Here is a 9,791-nt window from a genome sequence, read left to right on the forward strand (position 1 = left end):
TTTTAATATCGAAAGAAAATATTAAACTTCTCCGATGATTCAAAAAACTCAACTTGCAAGGTAAATTTCTTGTTTCGAGTTGTGTAATTAGAAAATTTAGAGTTTTGTTGTGCAAAACCGTGTCTTGAATGAGAAAATGAGATTCTTTATATAGAACCCCAAAATCTAGGGTTCAGGTAGAAAGAAATGAAATGGGACAGTGCTGATTTGAGAAAATTCTTTTTGAGTTTCGTTTGGATTCGGATTTGAAATTCCAGTCCATGAGAAAACGGAAAGAAAAGATAAAAAAAAAGCAAGTGAGAAAAGGACTTACCATGTTTGGGAATCGCACGCCGAAGAAAGATGACAAGGAGCAACAAATTTTTGCTATAACGGGATGAACAAAGGCTGGAAAAAGCGAAACTTCGTTGAATCTTAACCCAAAACTGGCAGGAGTATGCTGGAATTTGCTGGTGTAGCATCGATTTAGGGCTAAGGATTCGCTTAATGTATTGTGTTTTGGGGGACATGAAAATAACAAAGGGAGTTAGGGATTAATGGCATGAGTGGGCCGGGCTGCGAGTTATTTTGTTTGGGCTGAGGGAATTAGTGTTGGATAGTTGGGCTAAAATAAAAGCTGATTTTGAGGTTAATAAAGTGACCAGTTTGAATTTTAATTTTAACCAAATTGTTTAAAAATGTAGCCACATTAGGACGAATTTGACATCAATCTCAATTAAAATCTTTCTTTAACAATTAGAGCAAATTAAAGAGATTGAGATAAATTAATTATCTAATTAACTATTTAAGCTTCTTGATTCTAATAAAGTGAAATATTTATTTGCAAAAGGATTAATTGTAGTAATTTAGCTGTGAAACTCTAAATTGACAATTAAAACATTTGTTTTTGATAAAATTAATTTTTAAATTGATAAAATAATCATAATTAATACTTAAAATTATACTTAAAATATACTTAATATATAGTTGGGTATTTTGCCCAATGAAAGGACCAAATAACACCAAAACTAGTTAAGAAGATTTTTTTTTCACTTTTATCAATATTTATTCACTCTTTTTAAATTCAAGAAGCTTGACTAATTAATTGGAATGTGAAGAGCCAAAATTGGGTGTCAACAAGCAATACCGAGAAAAATTCAAAGGAACACCTTGAGGCCATCAACTTACGATCAGGTAAGAATCTTGATGTGCAGATAGACAAGAAAAGAAACGGTCAGAACAACAGGAATACATGGGTTAGAATATTGAAACACCCTCTAAACCATCAGAAGAGAAACATGTCAAGAAAAAAAGAAGAAAAGAATATTGAAAAAATGACCCCTCTCGCCGTGACAATTCTTTTCCCCACAAAGAATGAAAAGAGAAAAGCTTGGTAGTCAATTAGCAAAGTTTTTAGAAATTTTAAAACAAATCAAACATTAATATTCCTTTCACTGATGCTTTATTTCAAATGCCTTTATATTGTCACGGCCCAAATCACGGGTCATGAGTATCCCCCTTGGTGGGAGAACCCTTCTCTCACATTCACTTTAATTAAAGACATGTGGAAGTAAAGTCGAAATCATATTGAGTCACAACAAATACAGAATTATATATAGATAAATAAATACGGAAGTACTAAAACATCAACAACCCCAAAACTTGGTCTGAACTCGTAGAAGAGTTTCCAATTCTACTACAACATCTGAATACTGAATATAAGTCCAAAAATGCATAAGTAGAGTCTATCTGTGAATCAAAAGACAGATAAGCAAAGGAGGGAAGCTAGGGCTGCAGATCCGACAAGTGGCTCACCCTAAATTGTGAAAAAATATTTGCTTTAGGGACCTGAAGGTTGAGTTTCATGGACAGTTATGGCAGGAGCTGATGTGGCAACGGAGGAGAATCGGAGGCGCAATGATAGAATTTGAAGTACCATGTCATTAGAGATTAACCATTTATAATAATTTGGCTCCTCCTTAACAAAGCTAAAGAATAATGATAATTCAACAAAATTGGATGAAAGTATTTGGTCAACAAAGTTTCACGCACTATTAATTAGGACATACTATATAAGAAAGCTTTAAACATAAATTGAGATAAAGGGAGTACATCTTTTGACAAATAGAGTTCACTTTTTTCCTAAATAAGTTTTAGCTCGATGATTGTTCGACTTTTTTTAATGTAAAATTTCCACTATTTTTGCCTCGATGCAATACTTCCCATTATGTACACAATGCATATCGTTTACAATTGCCTCATAAGGCAGAACTTAGTTTGATGACTATTCAAATTCTTTTTTTATAAAATTTCAACCACTTTTACCTCGAGGCAAAACTTCTCATTATATACACAATTCATTTTCTGACTTGTTGTTTACAAGTTATGCCTCATAAGGCAGAACTTAGCTCAATAATTATTTGAATTCTTCTTTTATAAAATTTCAACTACTTTTGCCTTGAGGCAAAACTTCCTTTTATATACACAATGCATATCTAGACTCGTTGTTTACAAAATTTTCCTCATAAGGCAGAACTTAGCTTGATGATTATTCGACTTCTTTTTTTCTTTTTTTTCTTTTTTTATAAATTTCAACGGCTTTTGCCTCGAGGCAAAAATTCTATATACAATGCATAGGTTGACTCACTTTTTACAAGTTTTGCCTCATAAGACAGAACTTAGCTCGATGATTACTCTCCTTTTTTCTATCATAAAATTTCCACTATTTTTGCTTCGAGGCAAAACTTTTCATTATATACACAATGCATATATTGACTCGTTGTTTACAAATTTTGCCTCGTAAGGTAGAACTTAGTTAGATGATTATTCCAATTTTTTTTTTTATAAAATTTCAAATTTTTTTGCCGCAAGGCAAAACTTCCCATTGTATACACAATGCATATCTTGACTCTTTGCTTACAAATTTTGCCTCATAAGGTAGAACTTAGCTCGATGGTTATTTGACCTTTTCATATATATATAATTTCAACTACTTTTGCCTCGAGGCAAAACTTCTATATGCAATGCATATCTTGACTTGTTGTTCACAAATTTTGATAAGGAAGAACTTAGCTCGATGATTATTTCGAATTCTTTTTTTTTTATTCAATTTCAATGACTTTTGCCTTGGGGCAAAACTTCCCATTATGCACACCATACATATCTTGACTAGTTGCTTACAAGTTTTGCCTCATAAGGCAGCACTTAGCTTGATGATTATTTGATTTTTTTCCAACTTTTTTGCCTCAAGGTAGAACTTCCCATTATATACACCGTGCATAGATTGACTCGTTGTTTACAAGTTTTGCCTCATAAGGTAGAACTTAGCTCGATGATTATTTCGAATTCTTTTTTTATAAAATTGCAACTACTTTTTCCTTGAGGCAAAACTTCCCATTATATACACCATGCATATCTTGACTCGTTTACAAGCTTTGCCTCATAAGGCAGAACTTAGCTCGATGATTATTTTGATTTTTTTTTTAATTATAAAATTTCAGTTACTTTTGCCTTGAGGCAAAACTTCCCATTATATACACAATGCATCTCTTGGCTCTTTGTTTACAAGTTTGCCTCATAAAGCAGAACTTAGCTCGATGACTTTTCAAATTCTTTGTTAATAAAATCTCAACTACTTTTGTGTCGACGCAAAACTTCCCATTGTTTACACAATTCATATATTGACTCGTTGTTATAGCTCGATGGCTATTCGATTTCTTTTCTTCATTTTTTTTTATAAATTTTCAACTACTTTTGCCTTGAGGCGAAACTTCTATATACAATGCATATCTTGACTCGTTGTTTACAACTTTTGTCTCATAAGGCAGAACTTAGCTCAATGATTATTGTACTTTTTTTTTTTAATTATAAAATTTCCACTACTTTTATCTCTAGGCAAAACTTCTCATTAAATACACAGTGCATATCTTGACTCGTAGTTTAAAAATTTTGCCTCATAAGGCAGCACTTAGCTCGATGATTATTCTACTTTTCTTTATTATAAAATTTCCTTCTTTTTTTTTCACATCTCAACTTATACTTTTACTCCCTCTATTCCATATTACTTGGTAACTTTCCCTTTTGCAGGCTACTTAAGAAATTATAAATAAAAGATGTATTTATTACTTTACCCCTATCTCTCCCCAATAAATACATTCTAATCAATATTGACTATTTCCAAGAACATTTAATACGAAGGGTAAGATGGAAATATTTCATTAATTTTATCTTGATTTTGTAAATGAATTATATTTTTAGTAATGTGGCCAAGTAATATGGGACCGAGGGAGTAATACATATAACCTACTAGCAAATCTCAGCCACTTATTGTTTAGATTGATTCTTGAAGAAGAAAGGGTGTGTACAGAGGCGGATCTAGGATTTGAAGGTAGTGGGTGCCACAATTTTCTTCAATGTACATTTTGTTAGGAACGTGTATTTGGGTTGGGTCCATCTCTTTTTAGTTTATTCGGCTCAACTTAATAGGCTTTTTTTAATTTGCAAATATAAAATTGCATCTCAAAAATTAAGAAACGAACATAATTAGCATCTTAAACAAGGAATACACCCATTAACAACAAAAGTAAAATCAACATTTCTACCAAGGGACCTCCATCTCTTATGTATATTAAAAAATAAATTTGCATAAGTAAAATAACATCTTCAATAAGAGAATTACACCAATCAAAATAAGAAAAATAATAGAAAAACTCTTCAATTGGTAAATACATCCCATAAGTAAATGTAGAATTAGATAAACTACAAGTTCTCAAAAATAAATCATAAATTTCATGCTTTTTCTAAGCATTGCTTACGAAATTTCCATCACAATTTAACTAGTAAAGTAATTTAAATTGAGTTTAACAATTATAGAATAACATAAATTTTTATAATACGCTCCCTCCGTCCATTTTTATTTGTCCATTATATTAAAAATATATGTCCACTTTTACTTGCAAGTTATATAGTTTGAAAAACCAAGACATAATTTACCATTTTATACCTATTTTACCCTTATTATTAAGTACTCCAATTCATTTCTCATTTTTTTTTGGTTGATTAGTAAGAGTGTCCCAACTCAAATATAGACAAGTAAACATGGATGGAGAGAGTAATAAACAAAAGAAATTATTAAAAAAAAATTGAATTTTAATCTCAATCCAAAATTCCCATTGAGACCCAAGTTTTTCGATTTAAATACTCACAGATTTGAGATTAAGAGAAATGCTTAATTTAAGGGATTTTTGAAGTTTCTATTGTTGTGTTCTCGCTAGAGATCACAGATAAAATAATAAAAAAGAGAAAGGGCAATATAAATAATAAAAAGATAAATAGAAAATTGGGAGAGCCGAAAAAGAAATTACTGAAACAAAAGAAGTAAAAAAGCACAAAGAAAAACAAGAGTCGAAAAATGTTCAAAGTAGATTCAAACTTGTGTTTACCAGCCATGACACTTTTGTCTAATTTAAGACTAGGAGTGACAGAATCAAATATTTAACGTAGTTTAAATAAATTACAGCATAAGTATATAAGAAATTATTAACCTAGGGGTGCCATGCCACCCCTGGTGGATCCGCCCCCGCGTGTAGATTGTTAAATGGAAAGTACGCTTTTCAGTATGTCATTATCTCTTTCCTATTAGAGGGAAAGTTCATTTTTTTTACATCCATGAATGGAAATGCCACCACATATACAAATTGAAACATATATTAGTAATATCTCGTTGAATACATTCGTCGCACATTAAATACAGCAATGTAGCCCCAAATAACAAACAGAGACCAGTTTTCTGTGCAAGAAAAAGGGTCAACATCAACATAAAGTAAAGTACCAGTGATTAAAGACCAGTCTGTTTGATGGACAATTCATGCAAAAACTTGTACCTCATTTATTCCCATCTTATCGCATATAAATTCTGAGAGAGTTAGATAATAACTCATTTATCATCCTATTAGCCCATATAAGTTTGTGCACTTAGACAATAACTCATTTCAAACAATTTTCATCAGCCCATTCAAACCCAAAATTGCCCATTTGCCGCCCTAATAATCTTCATCTACAGGTTTCCCAGATGCTGCAAATGCAGTGTTTTGTGGTGTTATTAAGACTAGGTTACGCTCTAGTGTTCTGAGTCTACTATCTAGCTGTTTTCTCTGTGCTGCTTTCTGAATTGACGTTTTTTTTTCCCGTTTTGATCTTGTTTGGACTGGAATTTTCGTTTTTGAAGTTTCCAAATCAAGAAATATCAGTTTGGCAGAATGTTTCTTCTTCCGGTGGTTCGTTCGCAAAAGTGGCCATTTTACTATGTTTCTGTGGTGGAATTTAAAAAAAATAAAGTGGGGCCTGTTAACTTTGTGTTAAGTTGCTGTTAGTGTAGACAGATTCTATTAGAAACAAAAAAATATTAAAGAATTTCACTGACTTGAAATTCTGAATGTCGCGGTTACTTAATGACTGGAATAAACTAATCGACGAAGACGAGCCTCTAGCCGAGCTGGTGGTCGCCACCAAAACACCCCCGACGGAACACCGACCGGCTGTTGACGTAGAGGGGGAAGAGCAAAATGACGAGCTTTCAGTGTTTACGAATGCTGAATTAATAGATAAAATTGATAGGCTGAAAAATTTGTTTCGTGGGTCTACTGGTGCTAGATTATCTGATGGGGGTGCGAAGCTGAAGGCAAATATTAAGAAGCATGAGGACGAATTAGGGAGGAGAAAACCGCTTCCCTCCAATAAGGTGAGGCTCTGATTTTAACTTATACTCCATCCAGTTCAAAATAAGTGTCACTTAGTTTTTTTCACAAACTATAAGAAAACCCTAACTTGTATAAGTAAACATTAACTCTTAAATTTTTTTTGATATTTTGACTAAACTACCACTTTAATTAATAAAACTCTTGCCTAATTATTGCTTTGCGTAAATAGGGGCAAATCTGAAACATAAAGTTAATTCCTTCTTAGTTATAAAAGTGGACAATTATTTTAAACTGGAGGGAGTACAGAGCTGTCGAGTTCAACTAGTTTGACTGAACGCATAGTTATTGTTGATGTAGTATTGTTGCTCGAGCATTCACTAGATAATTTACATTTTTGAAGAATTGAGTAAATTTTTTAAAAACCTATAAGAGTGCTGCTGAGTCTGTTGAAATATGGACTAATCAGTAAATCAACTTTTGCTTTAGAATTTGTACAAAAATGTCTAGGTAAATAAGTTCATCTGGTAATGCATAATAGCATCTAGAAGCAAATAAGTGAGGGAACAAAGTTTGAAGAGTTCTATTTATTCTCACGACTTACTTATAAGGTAATTACAAGTAAATTTTAATAATTATCATTAACTAGTAACTTAATAAAAATATTACTAACATAATACAATATAATATTTTAATTACACTACACTAATCATGTACAATAACAATTACAGCTCAGTCCCTAACAAATTGAGGCCAACTATATTAATTATGTTCATTAACTTACGGAGTATTTTAGGCTTCGAAAGTTTTTATATGTAAATTAGGAGATAAACCATTATTTTTATTAAAATCGTACTAGCATGTATATAAATATGCTAGGAGTTCCGTCTTATTGTATGTCTATTTTATATTACTACAATTTTATTTAATGAATAGTAAAATTCGAATTACTATTTTCTCTACTTTATAGGTCTCTTTATATCATGAAATGTAGGGTCATTGACACTTATGTCCTTATTTTCTGCTGGTCTTTAATTTTTGTCACTCATAATAAATAATTTTTTTGCGAATTATAAATTCATATTTCCGCATCGTAATATTTTACAAATCCAATTGCTAAAGAACAAAAATCAAAGACCAACCTATTTGAAGGGCAAAAATTAAAGACCAGCCGAACCCATAATAAATTTTGAGCAAGATTTAGTCAATATCGCATTTATTACTGTATTAGCCAAATATAAATCTTGGACAAGAGTTACACAAAGAACTCATTTTATTAATTCAACACTCATTGTATTAATTCAACCATTTTCCATATATCAGCCCAAAAGTTCAAACCCAAAACTCCCCATTTGCCACCCCTAAATCTTCATCTACAAATTTCCCAAATACATAAAATGCAGTGTTCTGTGTTATTATTACAACTAGGTTACGCTTAAAGTTTTCTGAGTTTCCTATTTTAGCTGTTTTAAGAATTGAAGCTTTTACTTTCCGTTTTGGGACTGAAATATTTTTGTTTTTGAAGTTTCCAAATCAAGAAATATCAGTCTCTAGGATTTTTCTTCTTTCCCTAGTTCGCAAAAATGGCCTTTTTATGATGTTGCTGTGGTGGAATAAAAAAATAATTAGTTGGGCTTGTTAACTTTGTGTTAAGTTGCCGTTAGTGTAGAGAGATTCTGTTACAAACAAAAAAACTATTAAAGAATTTACTGACTTGAAATTCTGAATGTCGCAATTACTTCTTGACTGGAATAAGCTAATCGACGACGAGCCTCCAGTCGAGCTGGTGGTCACCAACAAAGCACCCTCGATGGTACCACAACCGGCGATTAACATAGAGGGGGAAGAGCAAAATGATGAGCTTTCGATGTTTACCACTACTGAATTGATAGACAAAACTGACAGACTGAAAAGGTTGTTTGGTGGCTCCACTGGAGCTAGATTAAGCGATAGGGGCGCGAAGCTGAAGGCAAATATTAAGAAGCACGAGGAAGAATTAGAGAGGAGAAAACTGCTTCGCTCTGATAAGGTGAGGCTCTGATTTTAACTTATACTCCATCCTGTTCAAAATAAGTGTCCCTTAGCTCTAGTCACAATCCATAAGAAAATACTAACTCCTAGAAAACAATATATATTTTGACTAAACTACCACTTTATTAATAAGACTCTTACCTATTTATGGCCTTGTATAAATAGGGGCAAATCTGAAAACATTAAATTAATTCCTTCTTAGTTATATAAGTGGACACTTATTTTAAACCGGAGGGAGTATAGAGCTGTCGAGTTCAACTAGTTTGACTGAAGGCATAGTTATTGTTGATGCAGTTAGTATTGTTGCTCGAGCATTCACTAGATTTTTTACATTTTTGAAGAATTGAGTTAATTTTTTAAAACCCTATAGGAGTGCTGTTGAGTCCGTTGAAATATGGACTAATCTGTAAATCAACTTTTGCTTTAGAACTAGTACAAAAATGTCTTGGTAAATAAATTCATTTGGTAATGCATAATAGCATCTGGAAGCAAATAAGTGAGGGAAGAGAATGAGTAAAATTTGAGGAGTTCTATTTATTCTCATGACTTACTTATAAAGTAATTACAAGTAAATTTTAATAATTATCATTAACTAGTAACTTAATAAGAATATTACTAACATAATACAGTACAATATGTTAATTACACTACACTAATCATGTAGAATAATAATTACAGCTCAATCCCTAACAAATTGAGGCCGACTATATTAATTATGTCCATTAACTTATGGAGTATTTTAGGCTTTGAAATTTTTTATATGTAAATTAAGAGACAAACCATTATTTTTATTAAAATCGTACTGGCATGTATATAGATATGCTAGGAGTTCCGTCTTATTATAAGTCTATTTTATACCATTACAATTTCTATTAAATGAATCGTAAAATTCAAATTACTATTTTCTCTATTTTATCGGTTTCTTTATGTCATGAAATGTAGGGTCATTGACACTTATGCCCTTATTTTGTGCACATTTTTTAGTTTTGTCCCTTATAACAATTAATTTTTTTTCACGTGTTATAAGTTTATATTTTCACATCATAATATTATATAACTTCGATTGTTAAAGAACAAAAGTCAAAG

Source organism: Lycium barbarum, chromosome 5 (genome assembly GCF_019175385.1).
Source record: "Lycium barbarum isolate Lr01 chromosome 5, ASM1917538v2, whole genome shotgun sequence".
Taxonomy (NCBI): domain Eukaryota; kingdom Viridiplantae; phylum Streptophyta; class Magnoliopsida; order Solanales; family Solanaceae; genus Lycium; species Lycium barbarum.